The 22,310-nt window shown below is 44.0% G+C and overlaps 1 protein-coding gene across 1 annotated transcript in view; it reads right to left on the bottom strand.

The window, feature by feature from the left end:
• Positions 1-21,911, bottom strand: part of HOPX (HOP homeobox) — a 131,111-nt gene extending 109,200 nt beyond the window's left edge. Inside the window, exon 1 of the mRNA XM_086963195.1 lies at positions 21,756-21,911. The gene's annotated coding sequence lies outside the window, so the exon portion shown is untranslated. The remainder of the gene's footprint in view (positions 1-21,755) is intronic.
• Between the last annotated feature and the right edge of the window lie 399 nt (positions 21,912-22,310).

The following is a 22,310-nucleotide window of genomic DNA, read 5'->3' as shown; positions in this document are numbered from 1 at the left end:
ACCCTAGGGCCTCTTATTAGTATTTGGGTCGCACACCTCCCCGCAGAATGACATCCATCAAAATATGCACATGGAATGTTAGGGGGATACACACTCCTTCCTGTAGGTACCCGATTTATTCCTACCTCAAGCGACATCAGGCTCAAATAGCTCTCCTTCAAGAAACACACCTCACAACACCTGCAACACTGAATCTGCAAAGGAGATGGAGGGGACAGCTATACGCCACTGGCTACTCAAACCTTTGCAAGAGGCGCGCTAATTTGAGTCAGGCCAGATACCCCTTATCGGGCAGATGACTCGCTCATAGATACAGAAGGCCACTATGTCTTGGTAAAGGGTTGCCTAGATGGTAGACCTGTTGTGTTGGCCTCTATATACGCACCTAACACTGAGCAGGCATCATTCCTTGACTCTCTATCTAGCAAACTGTCAACTTGTCATGGAATACCATGGCTACTTGGGGAGGACTTCAACTGCGTACTTGACGCATTCCCTGGACCACTCCTTCCCTTCTCTACCTGGGGCACCCACTGTGGCTGCCATGAAGGCATTTAAACACTTGGATTACACCACTGCACCTAGTAGACTCTTGGTGTCATGGAAACCCCACGGGTTGGGTCGACTCATACTACTCCGGTTCACACGATTTACACGTCCGGCTCAACAGAATACTAGCCACAGAGGACTTACTACCAGTAATAACTGAGCCTGAGTACCTCGAGAGATCCCACTCTGACCACAACTAACACACACTGTAGATAACATGGGGCAATAACGCAACATCAATCCCCAGATGGCGCATGCAACCTGAAGCATTAGAAGACAAACCATTCCGGGAATCATTAGGTACTGAAGTGATTAACTATTTCAATGAAAACGCAGACACTGCATCCTAGGCCCTGATTGAATAGGACGCTTTCAAGACAGTAGTATGAGGACATTGCCAAGGCACACAAATCGGCAGGCTTAGAACGCTCGAAGTAGACCTCACGAAGTTGGAAAATCGGCTAGCCCACCTTGAAAAACATTCATCCATTGACTCACTAACTTAGATAAGATTCCAAGAGAACAAATCAGAATACACCTGCCTGCTAGAAAGACTCAGCTGTCTCAATTACACAGCACACTTAGCATGTACCCACAGTAACGCAGACAAGGCCGGTCAGCTACTTGCATGGCTTATCAGGCAAAATGCCAGGTCCTTTATCACATCTATCCGTTCCCGCAGGGGACATTACTATACACGCAACAGGAAATACACCAAGAATTCACACAACACTATACCACACTGTTCAAGTCCACTGTCACTGTAACGACTGCTGAGATTCGCCAGTATCTCTTGGAAATCAAACTCCCTCAAATAACCCCAGAACAGAGGCTAGAATTAGACGCCCCACTCAACCAGGAAGAAATCCCGGCAAGCATGCGCTCTTTAGCTACTGGGAAAACTCCTGGCCCTGACGGTTTACAAACTGAATTCTATAAAGCTTACGCCACAATATAAGCATCTCAGCTAAAAAAAAAAGTATATGAAGCTGCACTATCTACTTCCACACTCACGGGCATGCAACGAGAGGCATTATTGGTCTTTCTCCCCAAACCAGACACAGACCCGACTCTACTGAGCTCATATAGACCGCTGGCACTCCTCAACACGTACTATAAAATCTTATCCTCCATCATTGCGGCATGACTAGCACTGTTAGTAAAGTAATTGGTGCACCCTGATCAAAACGGATTTGTTCCTACCGGAAACACTTCCCTGAATATCCAAAGATTTGTCAGACTCCAAAAATATGCCATTCATGCCTGGCCCAATTCTGGCTGCGTGGTTCTTGACCTGGAGAAGGCCTTCGACTCCCTCGAATGGTTCTATCTCCTCGAGGTATTGCGCAAATAACGGCTTCGGGGGCACCTTTCTTAAACTGATTAAGTTGCTTCATACGCAACCCATTATTCGGATATGCATAGGCAGTATAACATCAGATTGTGTAGCTATAAACAGAGGCACCAGACAAGGGTGCCCTTTGTCCCCATTGCTGTTCTCGCTAGCCATGGGACCATTAGCAACACAATTAAGTAGGAGGGGGGATAACTGGGGCATTCTACTAGGTGATAGTGTGCACTTGGTCTGCTTATATGCGGACTGTAGGAGAGTAGGGTCTGCTTCATATGGTCACCCCCACTTTTTGCTGTGATTTTCAGGTTTTTCGACTTTAGTGTGGCTGTGGGCCTGCTAATCAGACCCACAGCCCAGCTGTTCTCTCTCTAAATTGATACCATGTACTTTAGGTATATACCAGATTGGGTATTGGGTCACCTTTGTGAGCCCCTGTATAGTGTGCGTCACTTCCCTCGGGAGTGACGTCCCTTCAATGCACTCGGTTTGATATTTTCCTTGAATTAATTAAATTAAAAAGTTGCTTGAAGTTTGATTCATACGTTGTTTATTTTATTCGTTAGTTTTCTTGTTTCACATTATTAATTCATAATGTATCCAAACTTATATCATTGGTCAGCCCAATTAATTTCGGGCCTCCGCCCTTCATCAGGGGACTTATTCCTGCAGTCAATGCGTAAAGGTACGTCTCAAACAGCTTGAGCGTCGTGGCGACCTTCGAGTTCTTGTAAACATGTACAGATCTCTCGTCATGTGTTCCGTGCAGCGATGTGCACTGATGAAGGGCGGATGCCCGAAATGCATTGGGCTGACCAATGAAATAAGTTTGGATACATTATGAATTAATAATGTGAAACAAGAAAACTAACAAATAAAATAAACAACGTATGAATCAAACTTCAAGGAATTTTCATTTAATTAATTCAAGGAAAATATCAAACCGAGTGCATTGAAGGGACGTCACTCCCGAGGGAAGTGACGCACGCTTGCATTATCCACCCCTGGGCACAGGTTTTTTTTACTTCAATAGCACCACCCAATTTGTGAACTAACCATCGGTATTCAACCCTGAGTGTGATTCCAACAATCCAGTTATCGGCGTTCTCATCCCCTTTATAGTGTACCATAGGTACCCAGGGCAAAGGTGATCCAAGGCCTACCAGGGGCTGCAGCATGTATTATGTCACCCCTGGATGGCCCTCCAAACTGACACCACAGGCTGATCACTCAGCTTGGGTAAGGTGGTGTAAACACCCCTTACTTAGACATAGTATCCCTATATGTACCCTATATATAGAAACATATGCACCTGTAAGTCACTCCTATGATAGGCCTCGACAATACTGGAGGCAGAGTGCTTGGTTTTATGTGAGGTGGTGCCCTGGCATGAGCTGAGCCCCTCTGCAGCTTTCAGAACCATCTCCTTATAGCTGTTCTGTGATATAGCCATACCATATGCTCTTAAGTGCATTATAATCCTCGCGGTCAATGCTAACTTTGGTTTGGCTTTATCAAAACATTTTGTGTAAGGTGTCAAACACTTTGGAATACTACCCCCCCCCCCCCCACACACACACACACACCAGTTCTGGTGGTGAGGGTAGCATTCCACCCTTCTAGAGGGAAAAGACATGTATGTTACTGCTTTACCCGGTTAAAGTTAAACAGAGCCCCAGCATCACAAAATGGATGCTGCTGCCACAGACACAAGTCTGACTTCCTGTTGCTGGGGGAACTCCAGCAAGGGCGGCCTGGACAATGGGTTTCCTGTCCAGGGAGGTGCCAGCACCTCTCCAGACAGGCAGATGTGTATTGGGACAGAGAGGGCTGCATCAGCAGATGCTTTTTGAGACACTGCTTGGAGCACACAAGGTGCTCCATGCATAGCCCGGTTCAAACCAGTTGCTGCGGCACTCCAGCCCCGCTCTGGCACGAAACTGGACAAAGGGAAAGTGGTGTAACCACCCCCTTCTCAGGTCCACCCATAGGAAAGACCTAAGCAGGTAATCCAGCCCCTTAGCTTAGTATAAGTATAGGAGCTGTGTCTCCAGGACTTTAGATTATCCTGGAAAGAAACTTTGATACAGAACTCTTGGACCTTCGACATTCTATTCTGACTAGAAGACAGAAGACATCTCCCTTGTGGTCAAGGAGTGACCACCCTGTGCAAACAGGCACCACCAGTAACTTGCCGGTCTGCTTTGTCGAAGCTCCTGCTGGAACCTGAAGACTCAGGAACTGAACTCTCAGACTTCTCTAACTGTGACCCACATCCACAGCAAAGCTGAGACCCGTGGCGGACACGAGAGACGTGGGACCGGACACCCTGGACATCCTGCATTTTGCTAACAGCTCAACTACTAAGGTACCCTTGCAGTTGTGCATTGGGATACGAGAAGCCCCAGACGCGAGTGCCATTTGCATCGAAGCCAAGCCCTCCACACTCCACGAGTGCCGCGTGGGGCCCACTCTTGCATTTCAGCTTGGCGCGTCTTCCCAGTTCATTGCCTGTTGGCTAGTGAGCCCCCTGAAGACTTTCTTTTTGAACTAAACTACTTTCCTGGTTGCTCCAGGCTTGCTCCAGCTTCACTTCAAAGGAGAAGCACCACAAACCTTGCTTGTCTGCAACAGAGCCAATCTCGACATCCTGCATGGGTTGCGGTTGCCAAGGCTTGTTGGGTCCAATCCGGATACCGACACCACAGTCAACTAGATCCTTTGTGGGCAGCTCAAATCCAGCACCTGGTCATTGTCGATGCCTCCTGGACCTCGTGGATGAAGAGACAAGCTCACCTTCTTCACCTTCAAGCACGCAACATCGCCTGGTTCCTTCCTGGTTCCTTCCTGGTCACTGGCTAGTGACCCAGACTCTGTCCCCTCTGGTTTCAGGTTCTTCACATCGTCGATCCACCCTTGGATCCACCCGGACACTTTTCCTCTGGTCGCCTGCAGCACTTCTTTGCAGATCTCAATAGAAAATGATGACGAAACCCGACACCAAAAGGCAGCTATGCACCTGGCTTCCCTGGGTGAGGTAACACGAGTACTCCGGTGCTCTTGTGGGTCTTGACTCTCGAAGTGTCCTAGTCTAAAGGGGTTTTATCACAGTCCATCCGGAAGTGTCCTAAAGCAGTAACTTTGTAACTTCTTTGTTTCCCATTATAAGTCAATGGTAACTTGCGACTGTGTTTAGACACTGCACGCGTCTCCCGTGGGCCTCCTACCTCCTAACCTTTGGTTGTTTAGGGTAGTCCCAGCGATTCTACAGGCCCTAGGCCTGCTGTCTAACTCTCACGTGGTTATTATACCACTTCTTTAGTATATGGTTTGTGAGGCCCCTAGGGCATAACTGTATTTGTGCTACTTATCGTATGCTAATTGAGTAACTTGTGATGTACTTTTACCTCTGACCTCATAAAGAGTGCAGAGGGGTTGTGTTAGAAATAAATACATATATATATTTGATATATACCATGTGTGGTGTCCTTTCATCTGGTATTCAAGGGATTATAATTGGGAAAACAGCTTGCTTCACATGCTCTCTGAAGTCTTAGCCTGAAACTGCTGGTCCATGCTACCATTAGGATAGCTTGTCTATAAGGTTGACTTTACAACCACCATCAATAAGGGTCGATTACACTGGTGCAAGGTGCCCACTAGAATAGTGGACATCATATGCCAGGCTAACTTCTCACACAGGCGATCTCCTGCTGTATCTCAGGGACTTGTACAATATCCCAGACACCATAGCTAAAACATTACAGCAGTTTGAAGTGACATCAAGCCTGAAAGTGAATTGGAACAAATCGTGTTTGTATCCCTTTGGGACTGAAATCCAGAATCCCAATTTCCTGATCAATGATTCTTCCCTCAGTTGGCAGCCAACCTCCTACCGATATTTAGGCTTTTTTCACATATCATCATCCCACTGACATTTTAGAAGGTAACTGACCAGAGAGAGCTATTTCCATCATCAGATCACAAATAAAATTCTGGAAAACGTTGCCATTATATGTGATGGGCAGAATAGCCTTGACCAAAATGGTAATATTCTCTAATAAAAGAGAGGGACCCAAAAAACCAAAGGAGTAGTAGTAGCAAGCGACAAATGTCAGAAAATAGATTCCCCTTTGCAAAATGTAAACCCAGGCATTCATTCAGCTCAATAACAGTACAAAACACTAATGCAACATTTTCAAACAACACATAGGCAAATGCAGAATTAATCAAAATGCGAAAATACAAAGTCAAAATATAAACTTTATTTAAACAAGTTAAGACCAGCTCAGGCTTGTATAGTGCACTCCATTAAAAATTATATATTTGAAATCACAAATACATTAACAATTAGCACAGTTTATCATAAATGGCAAAAAACAATTCTAGGGACAGAAAAAGAGAAAGAATAAAAATTCCTGCTAACAACGGAAGAACTACAGAGGTCACTCAGAGATCAATGCTGATTATTATTACAAATATTCCATCAGGTTAATTGTCTCCAAAAACTCAAAGTAGTTCTCCCTTTCTTGTAAATCAACGCGTTTCGGTGGGCAATCAATTAGTAGCCATCACCTTCCTCAGGATAATAAATTGTACCATCCCATTAAAAACAACAGAAGCCTTAGTCATAGGTTGTGTCGCATAGATCACTAGTAGTATATTGAAGCACTGTTAAAACACGAGGATGGGCTTGTATCAAGTCCCAATCATAAGCCTCTCGATAGATGTAGGCGTACTCAAAGTGAAGATGTCAAGAATAGCTTGCGGCAGAAACACCCGATATAATAATAAAACTGTGTAAATCCGAGGAGTAACAATGTCCTCAACCACAACACCCCGAATCCGGTGGTGTTTTCTGGTGGTAAGCGATAAAAGGGGCCGGGCTAACGCCTCCGAGACAGAATAAGCATCCTGAGGAAGGTGATGGGTACTAATTGATTGCCCACCGAAACGCGTTGATTTACAAGAAAGGGAGAACTACTTTGAGTTTTTGGAGACAATTAACCTGATGGAATATTTGTAATAATAATCAGCATTGATCACTGAGTGACCTCTGCAGTTCTTCCGTTGTTAGCAGGAATTTTTATTCTTTCTCTTTTTCTGTCCCTAGAATTGTTTTTGCCATTTATGATAAACTGTGCTAATTGTTAATGTATTTGTGATTTCAAATATATAATTTTTAATGGATTGCACTATACAAGCCTGAGCTGGTCTTAACTTGTTTAAATAAATTGTATATTTTTACTTTGTATTTTCGCATTTTAATTAATTCTGCATTTCCCTATGTGTTGTTTGAAAATGTTGAATTAGTTTTTTGTACTGTTATTGAGCTGAATGAATGCCTGGGTTTACAATTTCCAAAGGGGAATCTATTTTTTGACAAAATGGTAATATTACCAAGACTGATGTATTACTTTGCATAACTCCCCTTTTATGTACCCACCAAAACGTTTGGTGAACTGGAACAATTGACCGGAACTTTATATTGAACAAAAATCGCCATAGAATAGCACTCTGGAAATTGTGCGCACCTTCAAACAAGGACGGACTAGCTGTCCCAAACATGGAGCTTTATTGGTAGGGTGTTTAAATATCGATTACAAAAATATAGTTGACAAAAATATAGTTGTATAAATATCGATGACAAAAATATCGACTCCCTATACCTAAACAGGTAAGTACATAAATATCGACTCAAAAATATAGATGTAATAAATATCGATGTAAAAAATATCGACTTTATTAATTAATATAAATTACATTAAATAATTAAAAATATAACTATTATTAACAAAATACATTACATTACTTTTATATTTTAACTATTTATAACAAATTAACTAACTTTTATCATTATAAACTTAATAAATGTGTACATATACATATATTTAACACATAAAAGTATATAACAACAAAAATACATACATTTAATAAAAATATGAAAAAATTAATAGTTAACACATTTGATAGCGAAGGGGTAAAAATTACTATTCCCACTCCAGTGAGTGCAACAGTAGGGAAAGCACTAGATAGCGTAGGGGTAAAAATGACTATTTCCACTCCAGAGGGTCCAACAGTAGGGTAAACGTTGGATAGCGTAGGGGTAAAAATTACTATTCCCACTCCAGAGGGTGCAACAGTAGGGAAAACATTGGATAACGTAGGGGTAAAAATTACTATTCCACTCCAAAGGGTGCAACAGTAGGGAAAGCGTTGGATAGCGTAGGGGTAAAAATTACTATTCCCACTCCAAAGGGTGCAACAATAGGAAAAGTGTTGGATAGCGTAGGGGTAAAAATTACTATTCCCACTCCAGTGAGTACTACAGTAGGGAAAGCGCTGGATAGCGTAGGGGTAAAAATTACTATTCCCACTCCAAAGGGTGCAACAGTGGGGAAAACGTTGGATAGCGTAGGGGTAAAAATTACTATTCCCACTCCGGTGAGTGCAACAGTAGGGAAAGCGCTGGATAGCGTAGGGGTAAAAATTACTATTCCCACTCCAGAGGGTGCAACAGTAGGGAAAGCGCTGGATAGCGTAGGCATAAAAATTACTATTCCCACTCCACAGGGTACAACAGTAGGGAAAGCGCTGGAACTCAAAAAAAATAATAAACCATCTATCAAATTTAGTATAAAATTTAATGTCGATTATAAACATATTTAATATATACATTTAAATATATTATTGTCAGCAAACACCTACACACCTAAAATTAATTACTCAATTACATTTAATATTTACTAATTAATTAATGATTATTAATGTATTTTCAAAATGTTTAATTAATTAATTGACAGCTTTCACACCATATACACTTATAAACACCACAACACAAACTTAAATGTATTTACTCTTTTAAAATTAATAATTATTTAATTATAATTAATTTATAATTAATTTATTAATTATTCAATAAAAATGTAATGACTTCACTACATTTTCACTTAAATAGTCCACTACACACACCTAAAATTATTTAAACAATTAACATAATTAATTAACATAATTAATTATCAATTAACTAATTGAAATTAATTAACTAATAATTATTAAACAATTTGTATTAAATTAACACATTAATTAATCAATTATGTTAATATATTTCAATTACTTCCCACCCTATTCCCCTATAAACCCACAACCCGCTACGGAACTAATAACAATAAATTCAACATAAAATAAATTAATAACTAATAAAATGCTACAACATATAATTAATTAACAAACAATACTCATTAAAAACACTAAATTACTTATAATTATTTAAAAATCGATATTTTTGTTAACTATGTTTTTGTAAACGATATTTATTGCAACTATATTGTTGTTATCGATATTACTTACCTGTCTGTCGATATTCTGGTCAAACTATAATTTTGTGGACGATATTTCTTCTTGTCGATATTTCTGCTGAGATATTTATGTAACTCGATATTTTGCCGTCGATATTCCCGCTCTACACCGCTTTATTACCTAGCCGCACAGCTGTAGTGGGCAACAAAGTGGCTTGCTGGGCTTAATCTAGCCCAAACAGCCACAACACAACCAACATGGATGCTGTCCCAGATCTATCACTTGTTCCACCCAATAGCACGCCCCCGCCCTGTCGCCGACCTGTCTGGCCTTGGCTCATCGATGCCACAGACCTAGCTTGTACCTCACCAGACACACAATCCTTATGCTCCATTGCTACCCCTCCTTTTTACCCCAAGAAACAAAGGGGCACTTCAAATGGTGCACTTGCACACTGGCATGCTTCTGAGATACACACCCTAGGCAACTAGTATGATAACGGCACACTGATACCCTTTGACAGGCTGATCCGTGAGAATGACTTGCTAGCAGGTCAATTCCTCTTATGTAACTCAATCATAAGATCATCAGCGGCGGCCTGGGGGGACATGAACACTGAACCCCAAATGCACCTGGGGATTCAATACTTGTACTTAATGGGGAATGGGAGCCATATTATACGCTGGTTGACAGAAGCACTTCTAACACACTCTGCAGCCCTTAATGTCCTTGAGCACAAAATGGGAAGAAGACAGGGGAGGTCCATGGACCAAGAAGGAATAGGACACAATCCTGCCCAGCACAACACAGATCCCACAAAATGCCAAATGTTGTGTTATACAGACGTACATCACACATAGAGCATATCTGTCGCCAGATAAAATAAACAAATGCTTCCAACTTACCACCTCACTGTGCCCCCATTGTAATCAAATAGGAAAATAGGAACAGACTTCCTCCACATGATTGAGTCCTGCTCTATGTTACAACCGTATTGGCAGCAGCAGCGTAATGAAACTTGAGGGGGCCCCCCTGCAAACTACAATGAGGGGCCCCCCTCCCATCCTCCGTGCCAGTCTAGAGGTCTCAGGCCAGCAACCCGCCATACTGCAGGGGATGCGGGGCGATTGTTAAGCCACTGTCACCAATACAGCTGTTATAAGTAACACTGGATGGTGGAGTAAAAGGTTATGCTTAGTCTGCCAGCAGGCTATCATAGGTGGTGGTCCATTCATTACAGGGTCCCTGCCATCAGTAGGCCGGGGAAGTTTGCCCTATTTTAGATGGGTTTCCTGATGCAGACTCCTGTCATGATATACAAAATCGGGCCCACTCATCGTTCAGTTTTGACAAAAGTGCATCCACTGCTCCTTCTCGTTTCCATTTTAAAACATCAGACAATGCTTCAATGCAGTATTTCAAAAGCAGATGTAACTACAAAGAGCAAATTTTGATAATACATTTTTATTAGTAGACAATAGCAATCTTAAGAGGCATTGCATAGCTTCATACACATGTTGACCCCAATTCCATCACAGTCTCTCTCTCTCTCTCTCTCTCTCTCTCTCTCTCTCTCTCTCAGTGAGTCAATCTCTCTCCCTCAGACAGTCAGTTCATCTCTCTCTGTAATTCAGTCTCTCTCAGTCAGTCAGTCTCTCTCAGTCAGTCAGTCTGTCGGTCAGTCAGTCTGTAAGTCTTTCTCTCTGTCAGTCTGTCAGTCAGTCGGTCTCCCTCTCTCTCTCTCTCTCTCTGTCAGTCTCTCTATCTTTCTGTCAGTCAGTCTCTCTCTCTCAGTCAGTTAGTCTCTCTCTCTCTCTTAGTCAGTTTCTCAGCCAGTCAGTCTCTCGGTCAGTCAGTATTCAGTCTCTGAGTCAGTCAGTCTCAACTCTCTCTCCACTCTCTCTCTCTCTCCATTCTCTCTCTCAACTCTGTCCACTCTATCTTCACTGTCTCTCTCTCCACTGTCTCTGCACTGTTTCTCTCTCCACTGTCTCTCTCTCCACTTTCTCTCTTTCTACTCTCTCTCCACTTTCTCACTCTCTCTCCACTGTCTCCCTCCACTGTCTCTCTCCCTTCCCTCTCTCCACTCTCTCCCTCACCGCTCTCTCTACTCTCTCTCCTCTCTCTCTCTCCACTCTCTCTCTCCACTCTCTCTCTCTCTCTCCACTCTCTCTCTCTCTCTCTCCACTCTCTCTCTCTCTCTCTCTCTCTCTCTCTCTCTCTCTCTCTCTCTCTCTCTTTCTCAGTGAGTCAATCTCTCTCTCTCAGACAGTCAGTCTCTCTCAGTCAGTCAGTCTCTCTCAGTCAGTCAGTCTCTCTCAGTCATTCAGTCTGTCGGTCAGTCAGTCTGTAAGTCTTTCTCTCTGTCAGTCTGTCAGTCAGTCGGTTTCTCTCTCTCTCTCTGTGTCAGTCTCTCTATCTCTCTCTTTCTGTCAGCAGTCTCTCTCTCTCAGTCAGTTAGTCTCTCTCTCTCTCAGTTTCTCAGCCAGTCAGTCTCTCGGTCAGTCAGTATTCAGTCTCTGAGTCAGTCAGTCTCTACTCTCTCTCCACTCTCTCTCTCGCCATTCTCTCTCTCAACTCTGTCCACTCTATCTCCACTGACTCTATCTCCACTGTCTCTCTCTCCACTGTCTCTCCACTGTCTCTCTCTCCACTTTCTCTCTCTCTACTCTCTCTCCACTTTCGCACTCTCTCTTTCTCTCTTTCTACTCTCTCTCCACTTTCTCACTCTCTTTCTCTCTTTCTCTCTCTCCACTCTCTCTCCACTGTCTCCCTCCACTCTCTCTCCACTCTCTCTCTCCCTTCCCTCTCTCCACTCTCTTCACTCTCTCCCTCCACGCTCTCTCTAGTCTCTCCACTCTCTCCCTCCACGCTCTCTCTACTCTCTCTCCAATGTTCAGGACAACCAATCTGCAAATACTCGTGTCACATCTTATATCTTTTCTTATCTTATGATCTTTATTCGGATTTGATACATCCATAAAAGTACATACAGAGTGAAAGTACATTAGAAAAACATTAAAAACACGATTCTTACAAAATTAAATGCAAAGATCCGATTAGGTTAAGCAGCAAGATGACTTAAAATGCATAATATAATGTACAAGGTGCATGGTACGTAATACTAAGGAATATTAATCCATCAATGTCCACAGTTACCCACTACAGAAGTATCTCTTACACACATTCAGTATAATTACTATTTAGTAGCTGGTACACAAATGCATAAACCAGCATAGTGCTATTATCCATTATCCAAATTCCATAGTTGCCCTCGATTTCACACAGGCCTTTATGAAACAGCTAACAGAATAAATAACATCATCCATATGCAGCATTTGCAGAAATTGCAGAGCAGGAATAGATTCACGTAGATTATATTTGCGTAAGATTGGTCTTAAATATTGACAGGTATACAATTTGTAGTGGCCACAAAAGAAGAAATAATGTAATAAGTTTTGTCGTCCACCTTGGGAACAGGGACAATCCAATTCTTCTAAGTTTTTATTGTAGCCAATAGGGAAGCTAAGCAAATAAACTAAGCTTCCCTCCCGGAACCTGAATAAAAGACTCCGATTCCATCTACCTATCGGCATTGTCAAATATCTAATAAAGTTATTAGGGTTATTAACATCTAGATCACAGATGCGTGAATACTTCATGACCACTGGTTTACTAGTTTCTGATCTCATCCTTTCCTCAGTATATAGCTCCATAAATGCCCGTTTAATGCTGTTTTTGTGAGCGGGTACAATTAAGTCAGGGGAACTAAATAGGGATCCTTGTCCCACCTGCTGCAGACTATTTTTGACTGCTTTTAGCCAAGGTATGTGGTGAGATCTATCACTAGACAGACAGTCAGATATAATACTACGAGTCAATGTTGCTGCTGGATTTAACCAGATTTTAATCCAAAATAGGGCAGGCCTTGACTTTATGAAATCAACAATGTATGGCAGCCTCAATTCATTATGACAGATCAGAGTGGGAGCACAAGGGACTCCCCCTAACACCCTCCTACAGAATCTATTTTCCTCCACCTGGAGGGCCGAGCTGTTGCAATATCCCCATACTTCTGCACCGTAAGTCCCGGTTGGTCGACATTGGGTACGGTAGATGGCAAGAAGAGGGGTAACAACATCAGCCAATTTCGGTTGGCGAAGGGATAGGATCGAGTTAATTGACTTGCCAATTTTGTTGCTTGCAAAGGCAGCATGTTGCTGCCATGAGCCTGAGTTGGAAAATAACAACCCTAAATAGGGAAAAGTGCTGGTGCATTTTAAAATGTTATTACCCGATTTAATGGATGCAATGTTATACTTATTTGGTCCGCAATTCATTATAAAAGATTTTTTTAAATTAGTGTTTAAACCAAGGTCGGACATGAAGGTAACAAAACCAGAGATTAAAGTGCGTAGTGCATTCGGTGTACGCCCCATCAATACAGCGTCATCCGCATAAAGTAGAGTAGTGATGGGGGAACCGTTTATTATGGGAACATCCTTAATAATCTCACTCAAAGTGTTGCTTAACCTGTTGATATATAAAATAAAAAGCAGTGGGGCGAGTACGCAGCCCTGTCTAACTCCTCTGCTGATAGGGATATCGTCAGACAAATCACCTTCATTATTAATTCGTACTCGTGCTTTTAAATCCCTATGTAAATAGGAAAGGAAATACACCAGTGAGTCGTCTAAACCATAATCGAGCAAAAGTGACCACAACCTAGAACGGTTAACAAAATCAAACGCAGAACTCAAGTCCATAAAACCTAAATAAAGAGGGGATTTTTTAACAATAATATATTTAGCCATAATCAGGTTTAGATTTAAGCATTGTTCTGTGGTGCCCACCTTACTTCTAAAACCCAATTGACTACAATGAAGAATATTGTTATCTTCAGCCCAATCCCTTATCCGACTGAAGATTACTCTTCCCAGAATTTTTAACGTGTTGTCGATCAGTGAGATCGGGCGGTAGCAGGCGGGATCCGACCTATCGCCTTTCTTGAATATGGGCACAATAACACTGTTCGACCAGGATTCGGGAATTGAGCTGTCATTTAGGTTATTAAATAGGTTGCATAAAAGAGGGGCCCAGAAGTTAATTTCTGATTTTATTTGGTCAGTGGAAAGACCATCAGGTCCCGGGGCTTTATTGCTAGCACTGTCAATGATAGCATCCTCGACCTCAAGTAGTGAAAAGGTCAAGGGTTCATCGCTAAAGGATAGAGAGACAGTGTCTGAAGGGGTAGCTGATATGGCATAGATTTGTGAGAAATGCTCTACCCACGCCTCGCCAGTTATATTACTATTAATTTGGTTGATGCTGGAACCAAAAGATCTTAACGACTTGACTTCTTTCCAGAAGCCCATTGAGTCCTTCAGTTTGGCGGTGCGCGTAAGTGATTCCCAGTGATTGATTACTAGGGCTTCAGATCTAATTCGTAAAACCCTTTTATATTGTGATCTTAATGCTCTCACGAGTTGAGGGTCCCTCGGGCTGGTATTAAGTGCGGCCCTCAAATCCCTGTTGGCCCTAAAGCAAGAAGTATCAAACCAACGAGGTCCCTGGGAGATGTTCTGCCTGACAGGTTTAGAGGATTCAATTTTAATTCCCCTGCATAAATCACCAAAAGCGCCAACCACCTCATTGCTGGGACTTATATACGACAGGCAAGTCTCAACTGTCTCGGGGTATTTTTTGATTACTCTGGAAAGTATTCCTTTATTGTCAGCTCCCTTCCATGCTAGACTCAATCTATCAGTTGATAATGCTAGATTTTGAGGACCTACATCTGGTTTCACTGCAACCCTTGAGGTCTGGGGATTGTGTATGTTGATTCTAAGCGGATAATGATCACTATACGCGGAACAGACGACTTCAGCTTTTAAGATTATTTCACTTAACTCAGGGCATGTGAAAATATAATCAGTCGTAGAAGCACAGCCCTGACCTATGAAAGTGGGGGTTGTTACATTATTTGTACTTGTACCTGCAAATTCCATAGCGTTTACTAGGTCATGGGAAGCTATAAAATCTTTCAATTCTACCCCATTCTTACATATTGGGCTATGGCGATATATGTGTGCATTAAAATCCCCTCCGATGCAAATACCATCGAAAGATCCATGTTTTTGTCCCCCCATAATTTCATCTATAAAATTAAACAATAGTGTAAAATTGCCATTTGGGCGGCTAACAAAATCATTATTATAAAAATTGATAATACATAATTTCAGTCTGTTAATGTACTTGATAGCCATAAAACAACAGATACCCGGTGTTGGGATCAACTTAGTATACACCCCACGTTTTATTTTGGACCAAATAGATAGTCCCCCACTAGGTCGACCCATGGGAGACGGCAAAGCCTTAAGATTGTGACAGCAGAAGCCCTCAATTGTTGGTGACGTTGTACTCCATGTTTCTTGTAGCAACAATATATCACAATTATTATCAACCCACTTGAACCACTCTGAGATTTTCAATTTAGAATTTAAACCTGCTGTATTCCAGCTAACAAGAGATAGTACTGAGTCCAGAGGCAAATGAGCAAGGGTCTGAAGTGGTTTACTCAGGGTGCTTTGAGGTGGGATTTCTGAGGCAATCGGGGGTTCGGATACCGGAGAAGGGTCGACAAAAGTAGTCGAAGGTGGTCAGTCTTGCATGTCCAGATCCGAAAGAGGTGCATATCTATTGTACGTTTGTAATGGGAAATAAGGTTGGTGAAATTGCATAGGTAGTGGGCGAAAATGCATAGGTGGTTGTTGAAAATGCATAAATGGTGATGGTTGTGGATGCATTAATGGCACTGGGAATTGCATAGGAGGTGGGCGAGGTTGTGTGGCCGGTTGTCTGTAGAAATAGCTCAAGGGTAACATAGTTGCAACAGTTGGGATGGATGAATAGTTGCAGTTTCTGTTTAGGAGGTTTCTTACTGTCCCAGGATTATTAAAGTTGAGAACAACGCAGTCACCTTCCTTGTCCTTGAGTAAAGGGCCGACCCACGATACCCTACGTGCAGATATGATTTCTCTGGAGATGTCAAAACCAACACCTTTGTGTTTGGTTAGCCAGTCTATGCTCTTATTCCGTAATTGTACCCACGATTCCCCCTGATCCTCCCGCAATGGCGGAACACCTGCTAGAACCAAAACAAAAGGACAAGCATCTGGTGGCAAATGTAAAGCAGGTCCTTGATGTTTGAAGGATTTAGTAGACCCTTGGGGGCCATTACCCACGTTGTTGTTTGCAGCAGTCGGTTTTGGAGCTGCGCTTAGATTGGTTGGACCATTATTGTTGCTTGGAACAGAGGTGTTGGAAGTCGATGGAATAACAACTTTCCTAGGAGCAGGTATAGGGGTTGGTTTCGTAGATGTATTAGCCTTACTCATAACTGACCCCTTTTTAGCGGTTGTGGATTTGGCTAATGATTGTTCCGTCGAAGGAGAAGCAGAAGCAAAATTGCTTAGTGCCCCACCCGAGGTACTGGTATTGACCTGTTTCTTTGATGACAGTATATTGTTTGCAGTTTCCAATTCCTTCAAAAGGCGATCTGCTCTAACTTGGTCCAAGATAATTGACCCTTTCCTTTTTGTTTCACCAGTTTTAACCAGGTTATCCAGTCTATCAAAGCTTTTAAAAACAGTATTAAACTGGCTGATCATTTGTTTTTCAATCCGGTTAAAAATAGTATCAACTATGGTCTCTATCATATTTCCGTTCTGTTTAGATAGATTATAATTATCACCCATTAATGTGGTTTGGGTCCATGTAGTTTTAGAGTTCCCACATGGGTTAGTAATGGATACATCAGAACTACTATCCATGTCTCCGGAGTCTTTATCCCCTTTATCCTCTGTCAAGACAATTTGTACCCCCGAGGGTTTATTTTTATTCCACAGACTTTGAGGTGTTGGTTGGTTTTTGTGGAATACAGGCTGTTTTCTTTTATTTGCACTTTGCTTAGACGTGCCTCTTTTGCCTTTCTCCCTGGCCGGCTTGTTACTACTAAAGTCAATGGTGTCCGCATTAATGACATCATCCTGCGAGGCAGTTACAATTGTAGGAACGCTCTCTATCTGAGGGGATACCAGGGATGTCGCTGTCAGTGGTGGCTTTGGCGTTACTGCCACTGATGTTGTGGAGGCAGTGACTTGTGCTGTATAGATGACAGTGTTTTCATCATCCAGAATAGTGGGCACGTCAACAAAGGGATGTGATGGTTTTACCACAATTATTTCTGGATTTATGTGTGCGTCTCCATTAATACAGCTAGAGCTACTTGTAAGAGTCGTCTTGTTATTAGTAGAAAAAGAACCCATAGAGAATCTTCTCTCAGTCTCCACTATTTCGTTAAAAGCAGAGTCTATCAATGACTCAAAGGAAGTAATAAGGGATACAGAAGTGTCAGCAATCTTGTTTTCTACAACAATGTTCTCGCTGTCGCCCATTTTGAAATCCATAATAAGTGCTCACCTTTAAAGAGGATGTTAGAGGGGTGGCCCGCCCGTCCACTGCAGTCCACTGACGGCCACAGACGGTCCCGCCCTTGTCCCGGGCTTCTCCCGGCGCGCTCCCGCTCGCTCACGCTGAGCGGGAACAGTGATCTGCCTTATGCCCCGTTACTGTTAGTGATTGGTTGGTGGACAGGGGGGTGTGGCCAGCGGGGAGAGCAGCCCAGGTGTGACTGGTTGGGCGCGCAGGGACTCCTGGACGCTGGAGTCCCTGCCTCAATGCTCGCAGCCCCGCTAGCTCGCTCACCTGCCCCGCGCTCCTCTGAACTCCCACAAACAGCTCCCAGAGTCAATATAACAAGAGCTGCGGGACCCGCGAAGCGGGTCCGGCGAGGCGCTAACGGTGTCCTTAGGTGCAGGGGTGCACGGTCTTCCCTCCGAGTGTCAGGATCCACAAAAGGGCTTCAACAAATCCGTAGAGGGTCCCAGGAAGTCGAGTGATGGTTCCGCTTTTGGCTCCGTTGGCGGGGGCGTGGCCAGCGGGGAGAGCAGCCCAGGTGTGACTGGTTGGGCGCGCAGGGACTCCTGGACGCTGGAGTCCCTGCCTCAATGCTCGCAGCCCCGCTAGCTCGCTCACCTGCCCCGCGCTCCTCTGAACTCCCACAAACAGCTCCCAGAGTCAATATAACAAGCGCTGCGGGACCCGCGCTGCGGGACCCGCGAAGCGGGTCCGGCGAGGCGCTAACGGTGTCCTTAGGTGCAGGGGTGCACGGTCTTCCCTCCGAGTGTCAGGATCCACAAAAGGGCTTCAACAAATCCATAGAGGGTCCACATCTTATATCATTCGGACTTTCTTTCTAAGAAATCCACAAGGCAATCCAGGAACTTGTCAAACGTATCTGCTCTGTTCTCCATAGTACAGGGTTATTTGCAAGGGAAAGCAGGTCACTTTATTATTATGGTAAAACCACTGACTTCCCCCTTACTGGAAACTCATTTAGGTGTGGCCCCATGAAACCATTGTGTGCAACTAAACTGAGTAGGAAAATGGCAAAACGAAGACATGGAATGCAGGGTTCATTGGAATTTGTGCAGCGATGGTAAGTCTTCAAAGGGACACATTCCAAATGCAGCTTGGATCATAGATTCTACGAGTAGTGGTACGGGGTGAGCTGCACCGCCCCAAAAATAACCATGCTGCAGTTCAAACGTTGAACGAGCAATATCGATGCCTTTGAAATGTGTTTTCACCTTGGTGGTTTGCTCTGCGGTAGGCTGTGTCTTTCTACAAACTGCTTCTTATTCATTTGACATGGGGATAGGCGTTTACTTTTCCCCCTCTAACTGCAAAGTTAGAGGATTTTGTAAAGTCAACTATCTGACAATCTTGCTGAGGTACAGGGTGTGCGAAAGCAAATAATGTAGAGTATCGTTTTTTTCCAATCACACAACAAAATGGAAATAACCCCAAATGAACTGTGCAAATAATTAAAAATATATCATCAGTTAGGAAAGTGCAAATGAAGCAAATAATACACTTCTGAGGTGTGAAGAAAACAAAGACTTTAGCAGGAGCAAAATAAATGAAGAAACTTTACCTGGTTAGGTGCCTTTGATAAATAGTCGCTGAAACTCAATTTCCACACATTTGCGCTTGTGTGCTATATAGTTTTATCAACAAACCTGCATGTCAGTGCAAATTGTGAGGCTATTTCAATGGCAAACGTGCTGTCTATAAATTACAGTGTGATATGACACCATGCTTTATTAATATATTGTCAACAGTGTATTTCGAAATGCTCGACTGGCTACATAGTACACCTTTGCCACTGTCTTGCTGCATGGGCATGGCTCATTTGCTGTTTGTTCTTTGTGAAAAGCTTGGATTTTTTACTGTCCCACTGACTTTAGCGGTGTTACATTGGTTGCAGTACCCCTACTTTGAAAACGGTTCCAGCACCACTGGCTTGGCCACAGAGAAACTTCACTTAGATGGTGTGTGTTTAGCATATGTTGCTTAATTTCCAGCTTTCTTTCATTTGTCAGCTTTAGTTTTACAAAAGTGCCTTTAAGATTGAATGGGTCAGTGCTTTGAAAACTGGACTTGGCGCCTCATTGGCTCGCAAGTCCCCTTGGGACAAGGGCCAAGCTGGAGCCAGACATTTGGAAGATGCCATGGTCAAGCCTGGGTTGATGTTGCCTCTGATGCCTGCAACACTCCCGCTGCAGCTGCTGTGCAGGCCCCGCCCCACCACACCACATAGCCGCCCCCTTGCAAATACTGTCCTGAGAACAACCAGTAGATATGCCTGATGGTGAGAGAGGAAGAAAGCAAGAGGGAACACTGGAGCATCTTTAAACAGACCCGGGAGGTTTAGGGTTGAAAAATAAGGGCCTAATTTGAGCCGGTGGTTGCCGGTGGGGTCCACTGCACTCATTTTTGGGCACGGGTACTTACTTAGTTTAACTATTCAGACATTGAGCAAGTGAGAGAAAAACAAACCCTGGAGAAACAAGGGGTAAGAAAAAGACAGAACACCGTCACAGTGTCTGGTAGTGGATGGAAGAAGCACGAGGTGTATTGAAGAATACACAACTTTTAAATACACCGGCCATAGGTTTCTTATCAGAGCTTCGGGCACCAGCACTCATTCTTTTACAAATTAAGAAATGTGGGTAAGGTATGTTTGAGTTAGCGGGGAGGTTCTCTACTTGGCTGATGTCAATACTGCATAGTACAATCTATTGTTACAAGTCAGAGAGGCCAGGATCACTTGTACTCTTGTAAAACCACTACACATGTTTTTGCTTTCTATTTTTATGTTGTCTCTGAAGTTCTCTCAACTGCATCGGAGGACTGTCGCTTATATGTAAAGGAGAGCTGGGCCAGGAATCCGAGTGTAACCTTTAGATTATTTTTACGCGCTACCAAATTGTGCTTTACGATGCCTCGTGAGCTTGTCAAATACACTGCCCGGATTCCAGCGGCCGAGCATGATGTCAGAGGCAGGGAACGCTGCATGGCCCTGCTACGCTTCCCTGCCCCTCACACCCCTGTCAGCAGGGTGTCAACGGGTCAGCTAGCAAGAACTGTTTACAAATAAAACGGAGTTTAAAAACGTAGGCATCATAAGTGTTGGGCCCCAAAATTTAGCTCAGAGGCCGGCAGCTAGCACTATCCAATGTAGGGGAGACGAATACCAAGGCTGCCTAGTTTCGATTCCACCTCAAGCCTCTTCATCCACCATAGACACTCACTCCTACATCCATTTTTCACTGATTTAACGTATTTCGTTTCTCCTTCTTACCCCTTTTGTGTTTTTTTTCATTCGCTTGCTCTGGGTCAAAGTTTGAGGAGGAAAATAAGCGCCGGCCCCCATACATGAGTGTCTGCGGGCCTATCCTGCATCCAACGGCTCAAAATTCAGCACTGTTTATCTAGCCCAAACCTGGCCCTTTTCTGATTTTGCATTTTATGCGGAAAATGTGCCCCTCTTTGCGAAGAGCAACTCGCCCACGACACTTTAGAACTGAACCATCAGTAACGCAGCCATACGTCGCTGAGCAGAAAGCAAGCCACCTACGAACGACTGGCATAATGTACATTTGGAAAATGATAAACACTTTCCATCTGTCAGTCAAATTGTGATATCAGCATCTCCTGGTGGGACCTCTGCATTGGCGAGATCGTGTTTCCTTTTTGTGCACAGGGCTCGTTGACAGCTTAAAACGAACATTGCACACCATTCCACTCCTGGAGAAAAACTCGGTGGGTGGGAGCTGCGTTCCCGTTCAGAAACAAGAGCCTGGCTGACATCCTTAGACGTAGCGCCGCGAGGGTATTCCAAGTGGCGCTGGTCTCTCCCTGATGCACAGGTACGAATGGTTCGAGGCGTCCTTTCCCCTGCCGCAGAGCTCAGGGGCGCAGCAGGATCGCTCTGCCCTGGCGGGGACAGTGAGAAGCGGCCGCCTCCTGTTTACACCATGAAGCGGCCACTGCACAGCGGCTCACCTTCGCCGTCGCTAGGCAGCCAGCAGCAGCGCTGCGAGGTTTCCAGCAGCCACCCCGCCCTCTCCCAGGTGCCCTGTGTACTCACGGTGCTTCCGGCGCTGCTGACTGCTCCGGTTTGCAGTGGAGGTCCAAACAGCCAACGGCGGGTCATGTGATGGGAGAGTGCTCGCCCAGCAGGGTTTAAATAGCCGTCTAGTACTGGCGCTGCCGCCTCTGCTGTCACCGTGCAGCACTCTGTGCTGCTAATGCGAGCGGCACAGAGGGCGAGACGAGAAAACAATGACCTGAAAAACCGGCCCTGCTGCTGCCGGCGCAGGGTGATACCACAACAATACAGCACGCCCGCTCGCATCGCCAGCCTTACAACAAGCGGAACACTGTAGTCCAGAAGCCACCCACCAGGACTCCTCTATGGACACTCGTCACGGCGGTTCTCATTAGGCACGCTCATCGCAGTAAACAGGGGCACCAGGGCAATGTATGTGGTGCCCAGGACCACACATAGCTATATGAAGGAAAATAATGGAGCTGGGGTTGTGCTCTGCATACACGGAAACAAAACTTTCCGAACACACACATCTTTCCCCCGAAGGGAAAGGCTTATTTCTTACTCCGATGGCTTTTTTGCATCTTTGCTAAC

The sequence above is a fragment of the Lissotriton vulgaris genome, chromosome 3_1, assembly GCF_964263255.1.
Source record: "Lissotriton vulgaris chromosome 3_1, aLisVul1.2, whole genome shotgun sequence".
Lineage (NCBI taxonomy): Eukaryota > Metazoa > Chordata > Amphibia > Caudata > Salamandridae > Lissotriton > Lissotriton vulgaris.
This window is presented reverse-complemented; position numbering and strand designations above follow the sequence as displayed.